Raw genomic sequence first — 24,406 nt, forward strand, 5'->3', positions numbered from 1 at the left:
AATCAGGGATCATCTAGGAAGAATTTTGGGCTGCACCTGTAACATGCAGTCAGGAAAGGTGATCATTAAGACTGACAGTAAGCCTGAGGCTACAGTTAATGAAATTGGGAGGTCAGTTCCTTGAAGACACAGGAACGGCCGGGTAAACGTTGTAATTTATCTGTAAATGTTTCTTTTTCCCCATCTCTAACATTCATCGGCAGAACTCAAACATCACATAGCTACTTGGTCTTTGCAGAATTCTACCTAACCCCAGTGTGACCTACCAACATCGGTGTGTCCTGGCCAGGCACAAAAAGGTGGAGTGTGGAAATACTGGTGGGAGAGACTGCGCAAAGATACCAATGGATGTGTTGGTGTGACAGCCTGATGGTGAACAGAAGATCTGACAATGTTTTTGTTTGTTGTTTAATGTAACATATATATGAATTGTTCTCTCACTCTCGTTTGTGTTTTTTTTCTCTTCTCTCTCATGTTCTCATGCTTTAAAGATGGTATGTCACACATCAGTTAGACAAACGGTAACGCAAGATTTTTGCTCCTTACAGAAAGATCGCTGAGTTGGAAGGAATATTGTATCACCGGAGTGTTTGTTTGGAAGACTGAGAGACAGCACCTTTGAGATGACAGCAGAGCAAGAAGAACAACAAGACTAGAGGACATAAGACATTGTAACATTTTTTCTTTCCCCTCAAAGTATTTTTTTTGTACCCCCATTACAAATTTCTCTTTCTCCTCCTGTAAGATGGACTCGCCCCAAGAGACTGCAGTCCGTGTTTTCCTGTTGACCATGATGTTGACCAGAGCAGTCTGTTTCGGTGAGAGTACCAGTGAGGTCGAGAAAGGATCCGGAATGGGTTTCCGATGACAGAGACGGAGGCGTAAATTTCCAATAGAAACACAATCACCGAGCAAGGCGAGTACCGGAAAACGATCTAGCAGCCATGTTATTTATAGACATTGTGAAGGATTGTTAGCTGAAGAAAACTGCATCTGTAGGCACTGCGATAACATAGTTGAGGATGGGTGCATCAAGAAATGTCAGTCCAGTTTTAATATCCACATGGACCGGCATCCATTGAGTGACTATCACTCATTAGTGGGTAAAGTGTTAAATAAGACAGACTGTTGGGTATGCTCTCAAGTACCTCAAGGTCATAGCAAATCAGAACTAGTACCATTCCCTTTAACTATAACTATAGGAGAGATACTTGAGTTAAGTGGTGGGAGGCCGGTGGACAAGAGGTTTAATATCTCTAGTCCTCCTAGTTTAAAACTTCACCAATATCATGTGGCTAGATCCTTAGTTTGCTTTAACATTTCCAATCCCCGAAAGCCGGGAAATTAGGAAGTGTCATGGAGCAATCAAACCATGACCGTTTCACACAGAGCCGATAGAATGCCCATAGACGCAGAGCTTATACGCCAGATAGCCAACCATGGAAGATTTTTCCGGTATAGGTACACTTTAGGAAGTAGGACCATGCAAGTTGGAGAAGTATCACCAGGATACTGTGCACATGTCGTACAAACAGATACGTGTACTAAACAGATGGGAGAATTAGGGTTAGGAGATTTCACATGGAAAATTTGTAACATGGTTATGACATACTCCGTCCCATATGTTCTCCCCGATGATGCATATTTCATATGCGGGAGGAAGGCGTATAAGTGGCTTGCCCCAAACTCAGAAGGGTTATGTTACATTGGAAAAGTACTGCCTGAGGTAATGACTGTATCCCACACTAAAATGAAAGATATTCACCGTGGTGCCCAAGCTCCCTATACTCACACTCATTACGAGCATGTAGTTAAAAGGCAACTGATAAAGAAGACAGAGCATCATGCCTCTGATCTGATCCATGAATCCACCGGGATTCAATTCCTTCTCGCGATGGATATCACTCGTACCGCCAGGGGAGTGATAAACTTTAGGTATATATCTACGCTTGCAAATTTATTGGACAATATCACTGAAATGTATGACGACACATTCACGTATACTGGGAGAGAGTTACAAGCCTACAAAACAGAACTGGTTCAGCATAGGATGATTCTCAATTATCTCACAGCTGTGACAGGCGGGTATTGTGTTACCCTAGCTACTCAGTATGGAGTAAAGTGCTGCACGTACATTACAAACAGCACTGAGGACCCAGCCGAGGTCATAGACCAAAAGATGGATGACATTTTGCAATTAAAGTGGGAGTTTCAAAGGAAACACAATCTCACACTCGCTGCTGTGGGTAATGAGCTGACCAGTTGGGTGTCATGGTTGAACCCACGAAATTGGTTCTCTGGTTTAGGAGAATGGGCCCAAGGTATTATTATGGATGTAGGGAAATTTCTTTTGTGTATTCTGGGTGTCATCATATTGGTCGGTCTGATATTTAGATGCGTTCGGATTTTAACAAAGTGTAAAGGTAACACCAGAGTGATGACTTTAAGGAGCGAAGACGCTATAATAATAACGACTAATTTGATTCATGACCCAACGATAGAGACAATGTTGTGATGAAAATGTGATTCCACGGTCAGTTTCTTTCACCCGTTTCTCCTTTGTTTTCCTCCAAGGTACAAAGACATCCGCTTGGAAGAAGAATTTGACAACCTCTTTTATACAGACCATCGATGGACCCCCAATATCCCTAGTGACTTTAAATTTTTACGATAGCCCAAATATTTTAGTGACTGTAACTTTCTGGACAATGGAAAAGCTTTTGTCGCCATTTATAGCAAAAGCATCGACAGACATCAGACAACATGTACATCAAGACAAGACACCAGACAAGACCTCAATCGGCGAATGCATATTAAACTCACATAGTTTATGACTGCATTTGTACTAATTACTTCTTATCTTCATTTCTGCAACCTTCAGGTAATGACACACGTAGTCGATAGGGAATATAGACACAGATATCAGCACTCACATACCCCCCCATTCATGTATCATCAACTAAAATGTGCTCCCCCATTTTGTTGCAAACAAAAGCCGAAAAGAGCTCGGTAAAGTTAGACAGCCCATTCACAGACCCTTAATACGGGATAAGAAGGAATTCAAATGTATACTTCGCAATACCTCGAAGCTTGATTTAAAACACGTACGGCACGATGATACATGACCCCCCAAACATGGATTCATACACACATGCTTCTGCTATCTCACTAGGTCAGGGTTAGGGTGTGGGAAGAAGGGGTTAGGATTAGGTATTTAGGCTGCGGGGAGGGAGGGTTAGCCTGTGGGAAGGAGGGGTTAGAATTAGATATTCAGGCTGTGGAGAGGGAGGGTTAGGCTTTGGGAAGGAGGGGGTTAGAATTAGGCAGCATTGGGGATGGTTAGATTTAGGCCCTGGGAACGGAGGGTTGGGAGTGTTAGAAATTTTTCCGATTCTTAACATTGGGATGGTATTTTGACCGCCGGCATCCCGAATGCCAGCATTTCATCACCAACCCTATAATTTAACTCTATTAGTTTGAGACAGCAGGAATATGTGCCTAAAAGTGACACACTAAAATCATTAGGGACAGCCCAACAATACTTACTCGGGTCTAACATCTTTGTTAGCAGTTGGGCAAAACCATGTGCACTGCAGGTGGGGCAGATGTAACTTGTGGCGAGAGAGTTAGATTTGGGTGGCGTGTATTCAAACTGAAATCTAAATTGCAGTGTAAAAATAAAGCAGCCAGTATTTACCCTGCACAGACACAATATAACCCACCCAAATCTAACTCTCTCTGCAAATTCTACATCTGCCCCACCTGCACTGCACAATTGCTAACAAACTTGCTGCTGCAATCAACTCAGAATTACCCCCATTGTTGGCTTCTATACAATGACTTGCACTGAGGGTGCATCACGCAACAATCACTGAGACTCTGAAATTATTTAGTAACTAAAGTATCACTGATCTCTAAAGATTATTTTGAATAAGATACAATAACACTGCACACCTCCCAACTGTCCCAATTTTCAAGGGACAGTCCCGGTTTTTGGGGACTGTCCCACCGTCCCACCCGCAGGCCACAGTGTCCCGCGGTGGGGGAGGGGTGGGGGGGGGGGGTGGGAGGCTCCTGCACTCGCGGTGAATAGACCCTCAAACAATTCTCTAAGTCCCACTGAACTAATGGCGGATACCGGATGCACTTCTAACACCAACATAGCTGTCAAGGCCTCAGTCATCCGCTTTGCAAAAGGATGACTGCTGTTATATTTCATCTTCCTCACAAAGGACTGTTGGACAGTCAGTTGCTTACTGGAAGTAGTACAAGTGGTCTTCCGACTTCCCCTCTGGGATGACGATCGACTCTCAGCAGCAACAACAGCAGCGGCTGCAGCAGCAGTAGGCGTTACACTCAAGGATCCTCCGGAGGAATCCCAGTTAGGAGAGGACTCCTCAGTATTGACAGTGACATGGCCTGCAGGACTACTGACGTTCCTGACTGAGGAAGAAGTTTACGTTGAGGGAGTTGGTGGTGTGGCAGGAGCTTGGGTACAAGAGGAAGAAAGGATTTAGGTGTCAGTGGACTGCTTACGCTCTTGCCCAAAGTTTAACAACTTGACACTGACTTCTAAAGAATGCGCAGCAGGTGACGTATAAGGGAGGATGTTCCTAGGTGGTTAGCATCCTTACTCCTACTTATTACAGATTGACAGAGGCAACACACAGCTTGACACCTGTTGTGGAGAAATAATTTCACATCGAAGAGGTGGCTTTTTTGGTAGTTTGCCTAGGCATCACAATGGGCTTCTTCATCCCATGGACAACAGGTGTCTCCCCCGGTGCCTGACTTAAACAAACCACATCACCATCAGAATCCTCATCTTCAACTTTCTCCTCAGCGCCAGCAACACTCATATCCTCATCCTGGTGTACTTCTACAGTGACATCCTCAATTTCAATATCAGTAACTGGACTGTGGGTGCTCCTTCCAGTACTTGCAGGGGGCGTGCAAATGGTGGAAGGCGCCACCTCTTCCCATCCAGTGTTGGGAAGGTCAGGCATCGCAACCGCCGACACACTTGGACTCTACTTGGGGATTTGTGATACCAAGCTCTTTCCAGCTTAACTCTTAATTTTTCTAGCGGGAGGATGAGGGCTTCCATCGTCATATGAAGCTGAACCACTAGCCATGAACATAGGCCAGGGTCTCAACCGTTCCTTTCCACCCCGTGTCGTAAATGGCATATTGGCAAGTTTGCGTTTCTACTCAGACGATTTAAATATATTTTTTTGGTTCTTTTTACTGAACTTTGGCTTTTTGGATTTTACATGCCCTCTATTATCACATTGGGCATTGGCCTTGGCAGACAACGTTGATGGCATTTCATCGTCTATGTCATGGCTTGTGGCAGCAGCTTCAGCACTAGGAGGAAGTGGATTTTGATCTTTCCCTATTTTATCCTCCAAATTTTTGTTCTCCATTTTTTTTGGAGTTATATAAGACAATGGCCCTCATTCTGCTCGCTAGCTGCTGTATTGTTCGCTCGCTATCTGCTTTTAGCAGCATTGCACACGCTAGGCCGCCGCCTACTGGGAGTGAATCTTAGCATAACAGAATTGCGAACAAAGATTAGCAGAATTGCGAATAGAAATTTCTTTGCAGTTTCTGAGTAGATCGAGACTTACTCCTACACTGCGATCAGTTCAGTCAGTTTCGTTCCTGGTTTGATGTCACAAACACACCCAGCGTTCGCCCAGACACTCCCACATTTTTCCCACGCCCAGAAACACCCACTTCCTGTCAATCACACTCCGATCACCAGAACAAAGAAATTTCTCCGTTAAGCCGTGAGTAAAATACCAAACTTTTTTGCAAATTTACTTGGCGCAGGGCGAACGTTGCGCATGCGCAGTTTGCAACTAATCGCACCGATGCGAGGAAAAATAACGAGCGAACAACTCGGAATGAGGGCTGATATGTGGCACAGGAATGACTGATGGACAGGACACTACCACTGGTCTGATACAGCACAACACAGCAACACGGGAAGGGACTTGTGGATGTTATTATTATTATTATTATATGGCAGCAGTGGACATATAGCAGCACAACACAACAACACTGTAAGGGACTTATACAGCTACACTGGATATATAGCAGCAGAGGACACCAACACTGTGACTGGCTGGACTGATACAGCACAATACACTGACTACACTGGACAGCACAACACAGCACAAGACTCGCCACCCCACTTTCCCGCCCCCACACAGACACTGAACACTGAGGACACGTCCTCTCAATACACTCTCCGAGACTCGAGTGAAAATGGGCGCGACGCGCGGCTCCTTATATGGAATCCAAATCCTGCGAGAATCCGACAGCGGGATGGTGACGTTTTGCCTCGTTTGGGTTTCCGAGTCAGGCGGGAAAACCCGAGCCTGGCTCGGATCCGGACTCGGAAAGGCAAAGTCCGGTAGGGTTCGACTCTCTGAGAACTGAACCCGCTCATCTCTAATATAAACATACATGTTATGATGTATTTTATTATATGTGCTGGCTTGTTCCTCCAGGAACCGGCAGCGCTGTGTGTACCAGGAACCATGCAGCACCCGGGACTCAGCATAATGCATCACACTCCTTGTATACCCATCCCCAGACTCCTGTGAATCTAGCCAATGGGAGTCTGGGGGCGGGCTTAGGAGTGTAATGCTTTATTCGGAGTCCCGGGTGCCGCATGGTGCCTGAGACACACAAGTAATTACATATAGTAACTTTTCCTAGACAGGGACAAATAGCTCCATCAGTAAGGTGTCTGTCTCCAATGTGATAAGTCATGGGTTCAATTCCTGGGTATAACAAATGCAAAATATATATCTAAAATATAGAGAATGTGACTTTTAAGGTGCAGGGACTAGGGAAGGAGTCAGCCAGGGAAGAGATATCTGCGGCTATTAATTAACCACAGAACATACATTGTCGGTTAACAATCAACTGATTAAAATAGTTAATTGAATGGTGTCGCCGACAAACTGTAAATCAGTAGCAAATACAGGTTAGCACACATGGAACGGGAGACAATAGAGGAGCGGTGCCCCCTTCAGCAGGAGCCCGGCGGCAGCTGACTCCATTACCCCCTGGAGTTCTGCCTGTGGTTCCACCTGTCTCAGGAGAGAGAGAGAGACATTGGGAAGCTCCTGTACACTGGTTTATGTTGGCTCAGTGCCCACATCCAGTAGATCTGGAGTGTAAAGGCCCATACACACTGGGCGATGTTGAGCTGAGAGCAGGTCACTTTTGGTGTGTTGAGCAGTGTGTATGCACAAGCGATGAGCGGTGAGTGGTGATGCGCGCTCCCGCTTCATCGCTGGCAGTCGCCATTAATCTACTGGTATTACCAGTAAATGAACGGCGGGGTAAGCAGCTTTCCATTGAGTCCTGCTATAGAAAGCCGCTCACCCCTGCTGACATCGCTGGGCAGGGGGGAAAAGCGATCAGTGTGTATGCACTGTCAAAGTCGAAAAATATTGCAGTACACACATCACGTACAAACTACACACAGATGACCTCTGCACTTGTACTTGTTCTGTCGTGCGTGCACATATACGCAATTTGCGTATGGTCACTCCCGCGGTCCTGCGCATTAGCGCGTGGTATGGGTATTTACGGTAAAGTTTGTGGACGCATGGAAGGCTATCAAAGCACATCACGTATTTAAACCAAATAGTGCACAATGTACACATAGTCCCTCTGCACCACATCAGAAAGTAACAGCAGTTTAAATGGTAACATAACAAAGGGATTCACCTTTACAGAATAAGAGGGGACAGAACAAGGTTATAAGGTAGTGTTTGGTATCCAGCTGAAGGGTATTTCAAGGGTAACATTCCGGTGTTGGTTTGAGGAAGATCGCATGTTCCTGCAGATAGTTATGTGCAGGAGCAGAATATAGATATAAACTGTATTTACTGTAAATTATGTATGCAGCGGGAATCCAGAGGAGACCACCCACATGAGCAGTTGGATCAGACATCGCCCACCTATTCAAACCGACCTATGACCTCTCCTGTACTGTAAATGTGCATCTCTGTGTCCAATGGACAAAGAGATTACAGTATCTATTGTATTGATTTTTAGAAGAAGTGTATAAAGAGAGCCTGCTGCAGGCCTGGTCAGACACAAGACTCACAACGTTATCTATCAGTTAACGGAGGACCGGACCGGGAAGAGCAAGCGATTTCACTCGCTTATGTACCATTGAATGTAGCCATTTACTCTGATATATATTGTACTGTATTATTTGTCTTGTAACCCCCTTTCAGCAATAATACGCTGTGGTTTCGGAACCCAGCGGTTTAATTACAATCTGGTGTCGTGTCTTCATTGCCCTGCTAAGGTTTAAAGTGTATTATCATTGCATTGCATTGCTGTAAAAGGTTTAAAGTGTATCTCTGGGTGTGTACGTGCTGTCAGTAGAGATGAGCGGGTTCGGTTTCTCTGAAACCGAACCCGCACGAACTTCATGTTTTTTTCACGGGTCCGAGCAGACTCGGATCCTCCCGCCTTGCTCGGTTAACCCGAGCGCGCCCGAACGTCATCATGACGCTGTCGGATTCTCGCGAGACTCGGATTCTATATAAGGAGCCGCGCGTCGCCGCCATTTTCACACGTGCATTGAGATTGATAGGGAGAGGACGTGGCTGGCGTCCTCTCCATTAGAAATTAGATTAGAAGAGAGAGAGAGATTGTGCAGAGTCAGACAGAGTTTACCACAGTGACCAGTGCAGTTGTTGTTAGTTAACTTTTATTTATTTTAATATATATCCGTTCTCTGCTATATCCGTTCTCTGCCTGAAAAAAAACGATACACAGCAGCAGCCAGTCACACAGTGTGACTCAGTCTGTGTGCACTCAGCTCAGCCCAGTGTGCTGCACATCAATGTATAAAAGGCAAAGCTTATAATAATTGTGGGGGAGACTGGGGAGCACTGCAGGTTGTTATAGCAGGAGCCCCCAGGAGTACATAATATTATATTAATTTAAAATTAAACAGTGCACACTTTTGCTGCAGGAGTGCCACTGCCAGTGTGACTAGTGGTGACCAGTGCCTGACCACCAGTATAGTAGTATATTCATTGTTGTATGTATTGTATACTATCTCTTTATCAACCAGTCTATATTAGCAGCAGACACAGTACAGTGCGGTAGTTCACGGCTGTGGCTACCTCTGTGTCGGCAGTCGGCAGGCAGTCCGTCCATCCATAATTGTATTATTATTATAATATATACCACCTAACCGTGGTTTTTTTTCCATTCTTTATACCGTCGTCATAGTGTCATACTAGTTGTTACGAGTATACTACTATCTCTTTATCAACCAGTGTACAGTGCGGTAGTTCACGGCTGTGGCTACCTCTGTGTCGGCAGTCGGCAGGCAGTCCGTCCATCCATAATTGTATTATTATTATAATATATACCACCTAACCGTGGTTTTTTTTCCATTCTTTATACCGTCGTCATAGTGTCATACTAGTTGTTACGAGTATACTACTATCTCTTTATCAACCAGTGTACAGTGCGGTAGTTCACGGCTGTGGCTACCTCTGTGTCGGCAGTCGGCAGGCAGTCCGTCCATCCATAATTGTATTATTATTATAATATATACCACCTAACCGTGGTTTTTTTATACCACCTAACCGTGGCAGTCCGTCCATAATTGTATACTAGTAAACTATCCAATCCATCCATCTCCATTGTTTACCTGAGGTGCCTTTTAGTTCTGCCTATAAAATATGGAGAACAAAAAAGTTGAGGTTCCAAAATTAGGGAAAGATCAAGATCCACTTCCACCTCGTGCTGAAGCTGCTGCCACTAGTCATGGCCGAGACGATGAAATGCCAGCAACGTCGTCTGCCAAGGCCGATGCCCAATGTCATAGTACAGAGCATGTCAAATCCAAAACACCAAATATCAGAAAAAAAAGGACTCCAAAACCTAAAATAAAATTGTCGGAGGAGAAGCGTAAACTTGCCAATATGCCATTTACCACACGGAGTGGCAAGGAACGGCTGAGGCCCTGGCCTATGTTCATGGCTAGTGGTTCAGCTTCACATGAGGATGGAAGCACTCAGCCTCTCGCTAGAAAACTGAAAAGACTCAAGCTGGCAAAAGCACCGCAAAGAACTGTGCGTTCTTTGAAATCCCAAATCCACAAGGAGAGTCCAATTGTGTCGTTTGCGATGCCTGACCTTCCCAACACTGGACGTGAAGAGCATGCGCCTTCCACTATTTGCATGCCCCCTGCAAGTGCTGGAAGGAGCACCCGCAGTCCAGTTCCTGATAGTCAGATTGAAGATGTCAGTGTTGAAGTACACCAGGATGAGGAGGATATGGGTGTTGCTGGCGCTGGGGAGGAAATTGACCAGGAGGATTCTGATGGTGAGGTGGTTTGTTTAAGTCAGGCACCCGGGGAGACACCTGTTGTCCGTGGGAGGAATATGGCCGTTGACATGCCAGGTGAAAATACCAAAAAAATCAGCTCTTCGGTGTGGAGGTATTTCACCAGAAATGCGGACAACAGGTGTCAAGCCGTGTGTTCCCTTTGTCAAGCTGTAATAAGTAGGGGTAAGGACGTTAACCACCTCGGAACATCCTCCCTTATACGTCACCTGCAGCGCATTCATAATAAGTCAGTGACAAGTTCAAAAACTTTGGGTGACAGCGGAAGCAGTCCACTGACCAGTAAATCCCTTCCTCTTGTAACCAAGCTCACGCAAACCACCCCACCAACTCCCTCAGTGTCAATTTCCTCCTTCCCCAGGAATGCCAATAGTCCTGCAGGCCATGTCACTGGCAAGTCTGACGAGTCCTTTCCTGCCTGGGATTCCTCCGATGCATCCTTGCGTGTAACGCCTACTGCTGCTGGCGCTGCTGTTGTTGCCGCTGGGAGTCGATGGTCATCCCAGAGGGGAAGTCGTAAGCCCACTTGTACTACTTCCAGTAAGCAATTGACTGTTCAACAGTCCTTTGCGAGGAAGATGAAATATCACAGCAGTCATCCTACTGCAAAGCGGATAACTGAGTCCTTGACAACTATGTTGGTGTTAGACGTGCGTCCGGTATCCGCCGTTAGTTCACAGGGAACTAGACAATTTATTGAGGCAGTGTGCCCCCGTTACCAAATACCATCTAGGTTCCACTTCTCTAGGCAGGCGATACCGAGAATGTACACGGACGTCAGAAAAAGACTCACCAGTGTCCTAAAAAATGCAGTTGTACCCAATGTCCACTTAACCACGGACATGTGGACAAGTGGAGCAGGGCAGGGTCAGGACTATATGACTGTGACAGCCCACTGGGTAGATGTATGGACTCCCGCCGCAAGAACAGCAGCGGCGGCACCAGTAGCAGCATCTCGCAAACGCCAACTCTTTCCTAGGCAGGCTACGCTTTGTATCACCGCTTTCCAGAATACGCACACAGCTGAAAACCTCTTACGGCAACTGAGGAAGATCATCGCGGAATGGCTTACCCCAATTGGACTCTCCTGTGGATTTGTGGCATCGGACAACGCCAGCAATATTGTGTGTGCATTAAATATGGGCAAATTCCAGCACGTCCCATGTTTTGCACATACCTTGAATTTGGTGGTGCAGAATTTTTTAAAAAACGACAGGGGCGTGCAAGAGATGCTGTCGGTGGCCAGAAAAATTGCGGGACACTTTCGGCGTACAGGCACCACGTACAGAAGACTGGAGCACCACCAAAAACTACTGAACCTGCCCTGCCATCATCTGAAGCAAGAAGTGGTAACGAGGTGGAATTCAACCCTCTATATGCTTCAGAGGTTGGAGGAGCAGCAAAAGGCCATTCAAGCCTATACAATTGAGCACGATATAGGAGATGGAATGCACCTGTCTCAAGTGCAGTGGAGAATGATTTCAACGTTGTGCAAGGTTCTGATGCCCTTTGAACTTGCCACACGTGAAGTCAGTTCAGACACTGCCAGCCTGAGTCAGGTCATTCCCCTCATCAGGCTTTTGCAGAAGAAGCTGGAGGCATTGAAGAAGGAGCTAACACGGAGCGATTCCGCTAGGCATGTGGGACTTGTGGATGCAGCCCTTAATTCGCTTAACAAGGATTCACGGGTGGTCAATCTGTTGAAATCAGAGCACTACATTTTGGCCACCGTGCTCGATCCTAGATTTAAAGCCTACCTTGGATCTCTCTTTCCGGCAGACACAGGTCTGCTGGGGTTGAAAGACCTGCTGGTGACAAAATTGTCAAGTCAAGCGGAACGCGACCTGTCAACATCTCCTCCTTCACATTCTCCCGCAACTGGGGGTGCGAGGAAAAGGCTCAGAATTCCGAGCCCACCCGCTGGCGGTGATGCAGGGCAGTCTGGAGCGACTGCTGATGCTGACATCTGGTCCGGACTGAAGGACCTGACAACGATTACGGACATGTCGTCTACTGTCACTGCATATGATTCTCTCAACATTGATAGAATGGTGGAGGATTATATGAGTGACCGCATCCAAGTAGGCACGTCGCACAGTCCGTACTTATACTGGCAGGAAAAAGAGGCAATTTGGAGGCCCTTGCACAAACTGGCTTTATTCTACCTAAGTTGCCCTCCCACAAGTGTGTACTCCGAAAGAGTGTTTAGTGCCGCCGCTCACCTTGTCAGCAATCGGCGTACGAGGTTACATCCAGAAAATGTGGAGAAGATGATGTTCATTAAAATGAATTATAATCAATTCCTCCGCGGAGACATTGACCAGCAGCAATTGCCTCCACAAAGTACACAGGGAGCTGAGATGGTGGATTCCAGTGGGGACGAATTGATAATCTGTGAGGAGGGGGATGTACACGGTGATATATCGGAGGGTGAAGATGAGGTGGACATCTTGCCTCTGTAGAGCCAGTTTGTGCAAGGAGAGATTAATTGCTTCTTTTTTGGGGGGGGTCCAAACCAACCCGTCATATCAGTCACAGTCGTGTGGCAGACCCTGTCACTGAAATGATGGGTTGGTTAAAGTGTGCATGTCCTGTTTTGTTTATACAACATAAGGGTGGGTGGGAGGGCCCAAGGATAATTCCATCTTGCACCTCTTTTTTCTTTTCTTTTTCTTTGCATCATGTGCTGATTGGGGAGGGTTTTTTGGAAGGGACATCCTGCGTGACACTGCAGTGCCACTCCTAGATGGGCCCGGTGTTTGTGTCGGCCACTAGGGTCGCTAATCTTACTCACACAGCTACCTCATTGCGCCTCTTTTTTTCTTTGCGTCATGTGCTGTTTGGGGAGGGTTTTTTGGAAGGGACATCCTGCGTGACACTGCAGTGCCACTCCTAGATGTGCCCGGTGTTTGTGTCGGCCACTAGGGTCGCTAATCTTACTCACACAGTCAGCTACCTCATTGCGCCTCTTTTTTTCTTTGCGTCATGTGCTGTTTGGGGAGGGTTTTTTGGAAGGGCCATCCTGCGTGACACTGCAGTGCCACTCCTAGATGGGCCCGGTGTTTGTGTCGGCCACTAGGGTCGCTAATCTTACTCACACAGCTACCTCATTGCGCCTCTTTTTTTCTTTGCGTCATGTGCTGTTTGGGGAGGGTTTTTTGGAAGGGCCATCCTGCGTGACACTGCAGTGCCACTCCTAGATGGGCCCGGTGTTTGTGTCGGCCACTAGGGTCGCTAATCTTACTCACACAGCTACCTCATTGCGCCTCTTTTTTTCTTTGCGTCATGTGCTGTTTGGGGAGGGTTTTTTGGAAGGGACATCCTGCGTGACACTGCAGTGCCACTCCTAGATGGGCCCGGTGTTTGTGTCGGCCACTAGGGTCGCTTATCTTACTCACACAGCGACCTCGGTGCAAATTTTAGGACTAAAAATAATATTGTGAGGTGTGATGTGTTCAGAATAGGCTGAAAATGAGTGTAAATTATGTTTTTTGAGGTTAATAATACTTTGGGATCAAAATTACCCCCAAATTCTATGATTTAAGCTGTTTTTTAGGGTTTTTTGAAAAAAACACCCGAATCCAAAACACACCCGAATCCGACAAAAATAATTCGGTGAGGTTTTGCCAAAACGCGTTCGAACCCAAAACACGGCCGCGGAACCGAACCCAAAACCAAAACACAAAACCCGAAAAATTTCAGGCGCTCATCTCTAGCTGTCAGTACTTTGTACCGTCAGCGCGGCGTTTGTACGATAAGTCCGTGCACAGGACGGGACTTTGTACGCTAATAGCTGACAAAGTACATAGAGTGTGTATTAAGTATAGCGGCCGCAGCTGCTCCATGGTAAAGTGTATTTAAGGTGTGTTTAAGGTATAGCTTTCTCAGCACTGAGCGCATTTCAGCCCAGCGATGTCAGCGATCATCGATGGGCATACACGCTGGGCAAAAATGCCACTACTCAATGGCAAGAATTTAGCAGCAATTGCAGCTTTCGTGAGGATGTACCCAACTCTCTGGAAAATCCTCGGCACCACCCTGACGGGCAATAGAAACTCCTTGTAGCACCAGTAAAGCTTACACCAGCTACTGCTATGTACTCCAGCAAAATATTACTCCGGAGACATTACCAAAATAAGAACGTAGTGTGCACCAACGAGATCATTGTTAGAGTTTCAACTCTTGAAACATTAATTGTATTGGGATCATTTATATAATGCAGTATAGATATAACTAGCATTGAGTTCCCGGGGAAGTACCCAATATTGGGGTATATTTACTAAGCTCCCGATTTTGACCGAGATGCCGTTTTTTCTTCAAAGTGTCATCTCATAAATTTACTAAGCAAAAATCTCGGCAGTGATGAGGGCATTCGTAATATTTTGGAAGTCCTTGCAAAAAAATACGAATCAATACACCATCGGTCAAATACGCCAGCAAATTGGTAAAACTCGGAAATTTACTAAGAAGTGCAAAGCACAAAAAAACCAAACACAGCCGTGAAAAAATTAAATTCGTAATAAAGTGCTAAAAAAAACCAGACCTGCTTTTTTTTACCGTGATTGGATAGGCATGCACGGATCCATGAGATCTGTGCATGTATATCAGTGGGAAGGGGTGGGAAAGTGTTCATTTTATTAAAAAAAATTGCGTGGGGTCCCCCCTCCTAAGCATAACCATAAGCATAACTCTTTGAGCCGGTCCTGGTTGCAAAAATATGGGGAAAAAATTGACATGGGTTCCCCCATATTTAAACAACCAGCACCGGGCTCTGCGCCTGGTCCTGGTTCCAAAAATATGGGGGACAAAAAGCGTAGGGGTCCCCCGTATTTTTGAAACCAGCACCGGGCTCCATTAGCTGTACAGATAATGCCACAGCCGGGGGTCACTTTTATACAGTGCCCTGCGGCCGTGGCATTAAATATCCAACTAGTCACCCCTGGCCGGGGTACCCTGGGGGAGTGGGGACCCCTTCAATCAAGGGGTCCCCCCCCCAGCCATCCAAGGGCCAGGGGTGAAGCCTGAGGCTGTCCCCCCCCATCCAAGGGCTGTGTTATGATTCCCGTACTCCAGACCAGAGGAGATCGTATGGCAGAGGTCAGAGTACTGGGAAGATATGCTGGTTGTGGGAGCAGGAAAGCCTAGTAACCCCTGGCGCCCTAACTCCGTTGTCTCGCCCGTGTTATCAGAAATCCCCTGCGAGACTATGGTTGCTTGAGCCCATGGCAGCCGCGTTCGAAGGGCGGATTATGTCTGCCCAACCCCGATGCCCCCTCAGGTCTTAATGGGAGACAAAGGGAAATCCGAGACAGGGTGATAACAAGGGGCCCTCTGACTAAGCAACCAGGCCAGGGGTTACAAGCTAACTAACTTAAACCAAAGGTATGTGCGGACTAGCCGCCAGGGAAAAGGACAACCAAAGATCCACTGATCCGTTACTCCTATCCAGCACCGCTGGATACCAGAGTGGATCTGTGGAAGCGGAATCCTCCGCAAAAGCTCCAGAACACAAATATACTAAATAATAAACAGTAAGCGGACAAGCCGCAACACACGGCTGCGCCGCGACTCACGAACACCACAGGATGTTAAAGGTGCTCGGTCAGACTCCAGGAAAAGATGACAAATCTCCGAGTACAGGACCACTGAGGACAGGAACAACCGGATTGAGCAGGACTGGAAACTTTCTGCAACTGACACAGGCAAACAGGAAGCTATCACCGGCGTCTGTGAGAAGTCCAAAGGGTGCTTATAACTGTGAGCTCCCCAATCAGGAGCCAGACTGGGTGATCACAATTAATGCCGTGCAGCTTGCATGCTGCACGGCCAGCACACCATAATGCAATTAGAACAGACCCAGCAACGGGGAACGCGGCCCGAACGTGGCGTCCCCGTTGCTAGGGTCAGAGCGGCTCCGTGCGCCCGGCGTCCAGCGTTGCCAGGGAGCCGGCGGCTGTACGCGCACGGCGTCCCTGGTTGCTAGGCGCCGGGCCGCACCGACGAGCGGACCCCGGCGCCTAACAGTACCCCCCCCCCTTGAGGAGGGGTCAAGGAACCCCTAAAGCCAGGTTTCTGAGGAAATTCTCGAAAAAATGCCCTTTTGAGCCTCGGGGCATGAAGATCCTCATCCAGGACCCAAGACCTTTCCTCTGGCCCATAACCTCTCCAATGCACCAAAAAATAAAGCCGACCCCGGGACAACTTGGAATCGAGAACCTTCTCCACCAAGAACTCCTGCTGACCCTGTACATTTATTGGTGATCTCCCCTGAGATATTTTACGAGGAAATCTACTGGCCGAAACATATGGTTTCAGCAATGAGCAATGGAAGGTATTTCCGATCCGTAAAGTTTTTGGTAAACGTAACCGGAAAGCAACTGGATTGACTTTTTTGATAATGTGAAATGGTCCAATAAATTTAGGACCCAATCTGGCTGAGGTTTGTCGGAGTTTAATGTTGCGAGTCGACAACCACACCCTATCTCCTACTTTAAAAGTGCACGGCCGCCGGAGCCTGTCAGAAAATCTTTTTTCCCGGAATGCCGCTTTTCTGAGAGCCAGGTGCACTTTTCTCCAAATAAATTTAAGATGAGAGGTCAGGGCCAGTGAGGAGACAGAGGAATGTTGAAAAAATGAATTAGCTCTGGGGTGAAAACCAAAAACTGCAAAAAATGGAGACACATTGGTGGAAGAATGACAGGCATTATTATTAGAGATGAGCGCCTGAAATTTTTCGGGTTTTGTGTTTTGGTTTTGGGTTCGGTTCCGCGGCCGTGTTTTGGGTTCGAACGCGTTTTGGCAAAACCTCACCGAATTTTTTTTGTCGGATTCGGGTGTGTTTTGGATTCGGGTGTTTTTTTCCAAAAACACTAAAAAACAGCTTAAATCATAGAATTTGGGGGTCATTTTGATCCCAAAGTATTATTAACCTCAAAAACCATAATTTACACTCATTTTCAGTCTATTCTGAATACCTCACACCTCACAATATTATTTTTAGTCCTAAAATTTGCACCGAGGTCGCTGTGTGAGTAAGATAAGCGACCCTAGTGGCCGACACAAACACCGGGCCCATCTAGGAGTGGCACTGCAGTGTCACGCAGGATGTCCCTTCCAAAAAACCCTCCCCAAACAGCACATGACGCAAAGAAAAAAAGAGGCGCAATGAGGTCGCTGTGTGAGTAAGATTAGCGACCCTAGTGGCCGACACAAACACCGGGCCCATCTAGGAGTGGCACTGCAGTGTCACGCAGGATGTCCCTTCCAAAAAACCCTCCCCAAACAGCACATGACGCAAAGAAAAAAAGAGGCGCAATGAGGTAGCTGACTGTGTGAGTAAGATTAGCGACCCTAGTGGCCGACACAAACACCGGGCCCATCTAGGAGTGGCACTGCAGTGTCACGCAGGATGTCCCTTCCAAAAAACCCTCCCCAATCAGCACATGATGCAAAGAAAAAGAAAAGAAAAAAGAGGTGCAAGATGGAATTGTCCTTGGGCCCTCCCACCCACCCTTATGTTGTATAAACAAAACAGGACATGCACACTTTAACCAACCCATCATTTCAGTGACAGGGTCTGCCACACGACTGTGACTGATATGACGGGTTGGTTTGGACCCCCCCCAAAAAAGAAGCAATTAATCTCTCCTTGCACAAACTGGCTCTACAGAGGCAAGATGTCCACCTCATCTTCACCCTCCGATATATCACCGTGTACATCCCCCTCCTCACAGATTATCAATTCGTCCCCACTGGAATCCACCATCTCAGCTCCCTGTGTACTTTGTGGAGGCAATTGCTGCTGGTCAATGTCTCCGCGGAGGAATTGATTATAATTCATTTTAATGAACATCATCTTCTCCACATTTTCTGGATGTAACCTCGTACGCCGATTGCTGACAAGGTGAGCGGCGGCACTAAACACTCTTTCGGAGTACACACTTGTGGGAGGGCAACTTAGGTAGAATAAAGCCAGTTTGTGCAAGGGCCTCCAAATTGCCTCTTTTTCCTGCCAGTATAAGTACGGACTGTGTGACGTGCCTACTTGGATGCGGTCACTCATATAATCCTCCACCATTCTATCAATGTTGAGAGAATCATATGCAGTGACAGTAGACGACATGTCCGTAATCGTTGTCAGGTCCTTCAGTCCGGACCAGATGTCAGCATCAGCAGTCGCTCCAGACTGCCCTGCATCACCGCCAGCGGGTGGGCTCGGAATTCTGAGCCTTTTCCTCGCACCCCCAGTTGCGGGAGAATGTGAAGGAGGAGATGTTGACAGGTCGCGTTCCGCTTGACTTGACAATTTTGTCACCAGCAGGTCTTTCAACCCCAGCAGACCTGTGTCTGCCGGAAAGAGAGATCCAAGGTAGGCTTTAAATCTAGGATCGAGCACGGTGGCCAAAATGTAGTGCTCTGATTTCAACAGATTGACCACCCGTGAATCCTTGTTAAGCGAATTAAGGGCTGCATCCACAAGTCCCACATGCCTAGCGGAATCGCTCCCTTTTAGCTCCTCCTTCAATGCCTCCAGCTTCTTCTGCAAAAGCCTGATGAGGGGAATGACCTGACTCAGGCTGGCAGTGTCTGAACTGACTTCACGTGTGGCAAGTTCAAAGGGCATCAGAACCTTGCACAACGTTGAAATCATTCTCCACTGCACTTGAGACAGGTGCATTCCACCTACTATATCGTGCTCAATTGTATAGGCTTGAATGGCCTTTTGCTGCTCCTCCAACCTCTGAAGCATATAGAGGGTTGAATTCCACCTCGTTACCACTTCTTGCTTCAGATGATGGCAGGGCAGGTTCAGTAGTTTTTGGTGGTGCTCCAGTCTTCTGTACGTGGTGCCTGTACGCCGAAAGTGTCCCGCAATTTTTCTGGCCACCGACAGCATCTCTTGCACGCCCCTGTCGTTTTTTAAAAAATTCTGCACCACCAAATTCAAGGTATGTGCAAAACATGGGACGTGCTGGAATTTGCCCATATTTAATGCACACACAATATTGCTGGCGTTGTCCGATGCCACAAATCCACAGGAGAGTCCAATTGGGGTAAGCCATTCCGCGATGATCTTCCTCAGTTGCCGTAAGAGGTTTTCAGCTGTGTGCGTATTCTGGAAAGCGGTGATACAAAGCGTAGCCTGCCTAGGAAAGAGTTGGCGTTTGCGAGATGCTGCTACTGGTGCCGCCGCTGCTGTTCTTGCGGCGGGAGTCCATACATCTACCCAGTGGGCTGTCACAGTCATATAGTCCTGACCCTGCCCTGCTCCACTTGTCCACATGTCCGTGGTTAAGTGGACATTGGGTACAACTGCATTTTTTAGGACACTGGTGAGTCTTTTTCTGACGTCCGTGTACATTCTCGGTATCGCCTGCCTAGAGAAGTGGAACCTAGATGGTATTTGGTAACGGGGGCACACTGCCTCAATAAATTGTCTAGTTCCCTGTGAACTAACGGCGGATACCGGACGCACGTCTAACACCAACATAGTTGTCAAGGACTCAGTTATCCGCTTTGCAGTAGGATGACTGCTGTGATATTTCATCTTCCTCGCAAAGGACTGTTGAACAGTCAATTGCTTACTGGAAGTAGTACAAGTGGGCTTACGACTTCCCCTCTGGGATGACCATCGACTCCCAGCGGCAACAACAGCAGCAGTAGGCGTTACACGCAAGGATGCATCGGAGGAATCCCAGGCAGGAGAGGACTCGTCAGAATTGCCAGTGACATGGCCTGCAGGACTATTGGCATTCCTGGGGAAGGAGGAAATTGACACTGAGGGAGTTGGTGGGGTGGTTTGCGTGAGCTTGGTTACAAGAGGAAGGGATTTACTGGTCAGTGGACTGCTTCCGCTGTCACCCAAAGTTTTTGAACTTGTCACTGACTTATTATGAATGCGCTGCAGGTGACGTATAAGGGAGGATGTTCCGAGGTGGTTAACGTCCTTACCCCTACTTATTACAGCTTGACAAAGGGAACACACGGCTTGACACCTGTTGTCCGCATTTCTGGTGAAATACCTCCACACCGAAGAGCTGATTTTTTTGGTATTTTCACCTGGCATGTCAACGGCCATATTCCTCCCACGGACAACAGGTGTCTCCCCGGGTGCCTGACTTAAACAAACCACCTCACCATCAGAATCCTCCTGGTCAATTTCCTCCCCAGCGCCAGCAACACCCATATCCTCCTCATCCTGGTGTACTTCAACACTGACATCTTCAATCTGACTATCAGGAACTGGACTGCGGGTGCTCCTTCCAGCACTTGCAGGGGGCGTGCAAATGGTGGAAGGCGCATGCTCTTCACGTCCAGTGTTGGGAAGGTCAGGCATCGCAACCGACACAATTGGACTCTCCTTGTGGATTTGGGATTTCAAAGAACGCACAGTTCTTTGCGGTGCTTTTGCCAGCTTGAGTCTTTTCAGTTTTCTAGCGAGAGGCTGAGTGCTTCCATCCTCATGTGAAGCTGAACCACTAGCCATGAACATAGGCCAGGGCCTCAGCCGTTCCTTGCCACTCCGTGTGGTAAATGGCATATTGGCAAGTTTACGCTTCTCCTCCGACAATTTTATTTTAGGTTTTGGAGTCCTTTTTTTACTGATATTTGGTGTTTTGGTTTTGACATGCTCTGTACTATGCCATTGGGCATCGGCCTTGGCAGACGACGTTGCTGGCATTTCATCGTCTCGGCCATGACTAGTGGCAGCAGCTTCAGCACGAGGTGGAAGTGGATCTTGATCTTTCCCTAATTTTGGAACCTCAACATTTTTGTTCTCCATATTTTAATAGGCACAACTAAAAGGCACCTCAGGTAAACAATGGAGATGGATGGATTGGATACTAGTATACAATTATGGACGGGCTGCCGAGTGCCGACACAGAGGTAGCCACAGCCGTGAACTACCGCACTGTACTGTGTCTGCTGCTAATATATAGACTGGTTGATAAAGAGATAGTATACTCATAACTAGTATGTATGTATAAAGAAAGAAAAAAAAACCACGGTTAGGTGGTATATACAATTATGGACGGGCTGCCGAGTGCCGACACAGAGGTAGCCACAGCCGTGAACTACCGCACTGTACTGTGTCTGCTGCTAATATATAGACTGGTTGATAAAGAGATAGTATACTCGTAACTAGTATGTATTGTATAAAGAAAGAAAAAAAAACCACGGTTAGGTCACTGGTATATACAATTATGGACGGGCTGCCGAGTGCCGACACAGAGGTAGCCACAGCCGTGAACTACCGCACTGTACTGTGTCTGCTGCTAATATATAGACTGGTTGATAAAGAGATAGTATACTCGTAACTAGTATGTATGTATAAAGAAAGAAAAAAAAACCACGGTTAGGTGGTATATACAATTATGGACGGGCTGCCGAGTGCCGACACAGAGGTAGCCACAGCCGTGAACTACCGCACTGTACTGTGTCTGCTGCTAATATATAGACTGGTTGATAAAGAGATAGTATACTCGTAACTAGTATGTATGTATAAAGAAAGAAAAAAAAACCACGGTTAGGTCACTGGTATATACAATTATGGACGGGCTGCCGAGTGCCGACACAGAGGTAGCCACAGCCATGAACTACCGCACTGTACTGTGTCTGCTGCTAATATATAGACTGGTTGATAAAGAGATAGTATACTCGTAACTAGTATGTATGTATAAAGAAAGAAAAAAAAACCACGGTTAGGTGGTATATACAATTATGGACGGGCTGCCGAGTGCCGACACAGAGGTAGCCACAGCCGTGAACTACCGCACTGTACTGTGTCTGCTGCTAATATATAGACTGGTTGATAAAGAGATAGTATACTCGTATGTATGTATAAAGAAAGAAAAAAAAACACGGTTAGGTGGTATATACAATTATGGACGGGCTGCCGAGTGCCGACACAGAGGTAGCCACAGCCGTGAACTACCGCACTGTACTGTGTCTGCTGCTAATATATAGACTGGTTGATAAAGAGATAGTATACTCGTAACTAGTATGTATGTATAAAGAAAGAAAAAAAAACCACGGTTAGGTCACTGGTATATACAATTATGGACGGGCTGCCGAGTGCCGACACAGAGGTAGCCACAGCCGTGAACTACCGCACTGTACTGTGTCTGCTGCTAATATATAGACTGGTTGATAAAGAGATAGTATACTCGTAACTAGTATGTATGTATAAAGAAAGAAAAAAAAACCACGGTTAGGTGGTATATACAATTATGGACGGGCTGCCGAGTGCCGACACAGAGGTAGCCACAGCCGTGAACTACCGCACTGTACTGTGTCTGCTGCTAATATATAGACTGGTTGATAAAGAGATAGTATACTCGTAACTAGTATGTATGTATAAAGAAAGAAAAAAAAACCACGGTTAGGTCACTGGTATATACAATTATGGACGGGCTGCCGAGTGCCGACACAGAGGTAGCCACAGCCGTGAACTACCGCACTGTACTGTGTCTGCTGCTAATATATAGACTGGTTGATAAAGAGATAGTATACTCGTAACTAGTATGTATGTATAAAGAAAGAAAAAAAAACCACGGTTAGGTGGTATATACAATTATGGACGGGCTGCCGAGTGCCGACACAGAGGTAGCCACAGCCGTGAACTACCGCACTGTACTGTGTCTGCTGCTAATATATAGACTGGTTGATAAAGAGATAGTATACTCGTAACTAGTATGTATGTATAAAGAAAGAAAAAAAAACCACGGTTAGGTGGTATATACAATTATGGACGGGCTGCCGAGTGCCGACACAGAGGTAGCCACAGCCGTGAACTACCGCACTGTACTGTGTCTGCTGCTAATATATAGACTGGTTGATAAAGAGATAGTATACTCGTAACTAGTATGTATGTATAAAGAAAGAAAAAAAAACCACGGTTAGGTCACTGGTATATACAATTATGGACGGGCTGCCGAGTGCCGACACAGAGGTAGCCACAGCCGTGAACTACCGCACTGTACTGTGTCTGCTGCTAATATATAGACTGGTTGATAAAGAGATAGTATACTCGTAACTAGTATGTATGTATAAAGAAAGAAAAAAAAACCACGGTTAGGTCACTGGTATATACAATTATGGACGGGCTGCCGAGTGCCGACACAGAGGTAGCCACAGCCGTGAACTACCGCACTGTACTGTGTCTGCTGCTAATATAGACTGGTTGATAAAGAGATAGTATACTACTAATATTATATACTGGTGGTCAGGTCACTGGTCACTAGTCACACTGGCAGTGGCACTCCTGCAGCAAAAGTGTGCACTGTTTAATTTTAATATAATATTATGTACTCCTGGCTCCTGCTATAACCTATAACTGGCACTGCAGTAGTGCTCCCCAGTCTCCCCCACAATTATAAGCTGTGTGAGCTGAGCAGTCAGACAGATATATAATATATATAGATGATGCAGCACACTGGCCTGAGCCTGAGCAGTGCACACAGATATGGTATGTGACTGAGTCACTGTGTGCTGTGTATCGCTTTTTTCAGGCAGAGAACGGATTATAAATAAAAGTGGTGGTCACTGGTCACTATCAGCAAAACTCTGCACTGTACACTACTGAGTACTCCTAATGCTCCCCAAAATTAGTAAATCAAGTGTCTCTCTAATCTATTCTAATTCTAAACGGAGAGGACGCCAGCCACGTCCTCTCCCTATCAATCTCAATGCACGTGTGAAAATGGCGGCGACGCGCGGCTCCTTATATAGAATCCGAGTCTCGCGATAGAATCCGAGCCTCGCGAGAATCCGACAGCGTCATGATGACGTTCGGGCGCGCTCGGGTTAACCGAGCAAGGCGGGAAGATCCGAGTCGCTCGGACCCGTGAAAAAAAACATGAAGTTCTGGCGGGTTCGGATTCAGAGAAACCGAACCCGCTCATCTCTAATTATTATAAGCAAACTCCGCCAATGGAAGAAACTCAGACCAGTCATTTTGGAGTTTGGCCGAGTACAAACGCAAATATTGTTTTAGAGATTG

The sequence above is a fragment of the Pseudophryne corroboree genome, chromosome 5 (assembly GCF_028390025.1).
Source record: "Pseudophryne corroboree isolate aPseCor3 chromosome 5, aPseCor3.hap2, whole genome shotgun sequence".
Classification (NCBI taxonomy): domain Eukaryota; kingdom Metazoa; phylum Chordata; class Amphibia; order Anura; family Myobatrachidae; genus Pseudophryne; species Pseudophryne corroboree.